The sequence below is a fragment of the Arachis hypogaea genome, chromosome 19 (genome assembly GCF_003086295.3).
Source record: "Arachis hypogaea cultivar Tifrunner chromosome 19, arahy.Tifrunner.gnm2.J5K5, whole genome shotgun sequence".
In the NCBI taxonomy this organism is placed as follows: domain Eukaryota; kingdom Viridiplantae; phylum Streptophyta; class Magnoliopsida; order Fabales; family Fabaceae; genus Arachis; species Arachis hypogaea.
Genome location: NC_092054.1, coordinates 42,731,802 through 42,735,964, shown reverse-complemented (window position 1 = coordinate 42,735,964; position 4,163 = coordinate 42,731,802). Strand labels below are relative to the sequence as shown.

General features: G+C 41.7%; 1 non-coding gene across 1 annotated transcript; it reads right to left on the bottom strand.

Annotated features, from left to right (window-relative positions):
- Window positions 1-255: 255 nt before the first annotated feature.
- LOC112780171 (small nucleolar RNA R71) lies at window positions 256-363 on the bottom strand. The gene has a single exon (XR_003191025.1). It is a non-coding gene; the product is annotated as a small nucleolar RNA R71 (small nucleolar RNA).
- Between the last annotated feature and the right edge of the window lie 3,800 nt (window positions 364-4,163).

Genomic DNA, 4,163 nt, shown 5'->3' with positions numbered 1-4,163 from the left:
ATGCATCAGAACTGCAAGTTTCATGGACTTCCATCTGAAGATCCTTTTCAGTTCTTAACTGAATTCTTGCAGATATGTGATACTGTTAAGACTAATGGAGTAGATCCTAAAGTCTACAGGCTCATACTTTTCCCTTTTGCTGTGAGAGACAGAGCTAGAATATGGTTGGACTCTCAACCTAAGGAAAGCCTGAACTCTTGGGATAAGCTGGTCAAGGCTTTCTTAGCCAAGTTCTTTCCTCTTCAAAAGCTGAGTAAGCTTAGAGTGGATGTTCAGACCTTCAGACAGAAAGAAGGTGAATCCCTCTATGAAGCTTGGGAGAGATACAAAGAACTGACCAAAAAGTGTCCTTCTGACATGCTTTCAGAATGGACCATCCTGGATATATTCTATGATGGTCTATCTGAATTGGCTAAAATGTCATTGGATACTTCTGCAGGTAGATCCATTCACCTAAAGAAAATGCCTACAGAAGCTCAAGAACTCATTGACATGGTTGCTAATAACCAGTTCATGTACACTTCTGAGAGGAATCCTGTGAGCAATGGGACGCCTATGAAGAAGGGAGTTCTTGAAATTGATACTCTGAATGCCATATTGGCTCAGAATAAAATATTAACTCAGCAAGTCAATATGATTTCTCAGAGTCTGAATGGAATGCAAGCTACATCCAACAGTACTCAAGAGGCATCTTCTGAAGAAGAAGCTTATGATCCTGAAAACCCTGCAATAGCAGAGGTGAATTACATGGGTGAACCTTATGGAAACACCTATAACCCCTCATGGAGAAATCACCCAAATCTCTCATGGAAGGATCAACCAAAGCCTCAACAAGGCTTTAATAATGGTGGAAGATACAGGTTTAGCAATGGCAAGCCTTTTCCATCATCTACTCAGCAACAGACAGAGAACTCTGAACAAAATACCTCTAATTTAGCAAACTTAGTCTCTGATCTATCTAAGGCCACTGTAAGTTTCATGAATGAAACAAGGTCCTCCATTAGAAATTTGGAGGCACAAGTGGGCCAGCTGAGTAAAAGGATCACTGAAATCCCTCCTAGTACTCTCCCAAGCAATACAGAAGAAAATCCAAAAGGAGAGTGCAAGGCCATTGACATAGTCAACACGGCCGAACCTGGAGAGGAAGGGGAGGACGTAAATCCCAGCGAGGAAGACCTCCTGGGACGTCCAGTGATCAATAAGGAGCTTCCCTCTGAGGAACCAAAGGAATCTGAGACTCATCTAGAGACCATAGAGATTCCATTGAACATCCTTATGCCATTCATGAGCTGTGATGAGTATTCCTCTTCTGAAGAGTATGAGGATGTTACTGAAGAGCAAGTTACCAAGTACCTTGGTGCAATCATGAAGCTGAATACCAAATTATTTGGTGTTGAGACTTGGGAAGATGAACCTCCCTTGTTCACTAATGAACTAAGTGATCTGGATCAACTGACATTGCCTCAGAAGAAACAGGATCCTGGAAAGTTCCTAATACCTTGTACCATAGGCACCATGATCTTTGAAAAGGCTCTGTGTGACCTTGGTTCAGGGATAAACCTCATGCCCCTCTCTGTAATAGAGAAACTGGGAATCTATGGGGTGCAAGATGCTAAAATCTCATTAGAGATGGCAGACAATTCAAGAAAACAGGCTTATGGACAAGTAGAGGACGTGTTAGTAAAGGTTGAAGGCCTTTACATCCCTGCTGATTTCATAGTCCTCGATACTGGGAAGAATGATGATGAATCCATCATCCTGGGAAGACCCTTCCTAGCCACAGCAAGAGCTGTGATTGATGTTGACAGAGGTGAACTAGTCCTTCAATTGAATGAGGACTCCCTTGAGTTTAAAACTCAAGGACATCCTTCTGTAAACATGGAAAAGAGGCTCAGCAAGCTTCTCTCAAAACAGAGTCAACCAGAGCCCCCACAGTCAAACTCTAAGTTTGGTGTTGGGAGGCCACAACCAAACTCTAAGTTTGGTGTTGAACTCCAATATCCAAACTCTAAGTTTGGTGTTGGGGAGTCTCAACAATGCTCTGAACATCTGTGAGGCTCCATGAGAGCCCACTGTCAAGCTATTGACATTAAAGAAGCGATTGTTGGAAGGCAACCCAATTTCTATTTATCTAATTCTATTTTTCTTGTTCTTTCATGTTTTATTAGGTTCATGATCATGTGGAGTCACAAAATAAATATAAAAATTGAAAATGGAATCAAAAACAGCATAAGAAAAATCACACCTTGGAGGAAGACCTTACTGGCATTTAAACGCCAGTAAGAAGCATCTGGCTGGCGTTCAACGCCAGAACAGAGCATGGTTCTGGCGCTGAACACCCAAAATGGGCAGCATCTGGGCGTTTGAACGCCAGAATTGTACCCTGGAGAAGAGCTGGCGCTGAACGCCCAGAACAAGCATGGTTCTGGCGTTCAACACCAGAAATGGGCAACAAATGGGCGTTCAACGCCCAGAACAAGCACCAATCTGGCACTGAACGCCCAGAGTTGTGTGCAAGGGCATTTTGCATGCCTAATTTGGTGCAAGGTTGTAAATCCTTGAACACCTCAGGATCTGTGGACCCCACAGGATCCCCACCTACCTCCACTCACTTTTTCTCACCCTTCTTTCACACAATCCCATAAACACTCTTCCCCAAAACTCTTCACCAATCACCTCAATCTTTCTCCCCTATCACCACTTCACCACTCACATCCATAAACTACCTCATAAACCCCACCTACCTTCAAAATTCAAAATCAATTTCCCACCCAAAACCCACCCTTATGGCCGAACCTTACCCCCCCTTCCCTGTATATATAGCCCTCCATTCTTCCTCATTTTCACACAACACAATCCTCTCTTCCATATTTTCTTCTTCTTCTTCATCTATTCTTTCTTTTCTTGCTCGAGGGCGAGCAATATTCTAAGTTTGGTGTGGTAAAAGCATAATTTTTTTGTTTTTCCATTACCATTAATGGCACCTAAGGCCAGAGAAACCTCAAGAAAGAGGAAAGGGAAGGTAAGTGCTTCCACCTCTGAGCCATGGGAGATGGAAAGATTCATTTCACAAGCCCATCACTAAGAAAAGGATGGAGCAAACAAGAGAGCCCATTCATGGAGCTCAAGAGACGCATGAAGCTCATCACCATGAGATCCCGGAGATGCCTCAAATGCATCTTCCTCCACAAAACTATTGGGAGCAAATCAACACCTCCCTAGGAGAATTAAGTTCCAACATGGGACAATTAAGGGTGGAACATCAAGAGCACTCCATCATCCTTCATGAAATAAGAGAAGATCAAAAAGCAATGAGGGAGGAGCAACAAAGACAAGGAAGAGACATAGAAGAGCTCAAGGACATCATTGGTTCCTCAAGAAGGAAACGCCACCATCACTAAGGTGGACTCATTCCTTGTTCTTATTCTCTATTTTTCGTTTTCTCTATGTTAAGTGCTTATCTATGTTTGTGTCTTCATTACATGATCATTAGTATTTAGTAACTTTGTCTTAAAGTTATGAATGTCCTATGAATCCATCACTTCTCTTAAATGAAAACTGTTTTAATTCAAAAGAACAAGAAGTACATGAGTTTCAAATTTATCCTTGAACTTAGTTTAATTATATTGATGTGGTGACAATGCATCTTGTTTTCTGAATGAATGCTTGAACAGTGCATATGTCTTTTGAAGTTGTTGTTTAAGAATGTTAAATATGTTGGCTCTTGAAAGAATGATGATAAGGAGACATGTTATTTGATAATCTGAAAAATCATAAAAATGATTCTTGAAGCAAGAAAAAGCAGCAAAGAACAAAGCTTGCAGAAAAAAAAATAGAAAGAAAAAGAAAAAGCAAGCAGAAAAAGCCAAAGCTCTTAAAACCAAAAGGCAAGAGCAAAAAGCCAATAACCCTTAAAACCAAAAGGCAAGGGTAAATAAAAAGGATCCCAAGGCTTTGAGCATCAGTGGATAGGAGGGCCTAAAGGAATAAAATCCTGGCCTAAGCGGCTAAACCAAGCTGTCCCTAACCATGTGCTTGTGGCGTGAAGGTGTCAAGTGAAAACTTGAGACTGAGCGGTTAAAGTCAAGGTCCAAAGCAAAAGAAGAGTGTGCTTAAGAACCCTGGACACCTCTAATTGGGGACTTTAGCAAAGTTGAGTCACA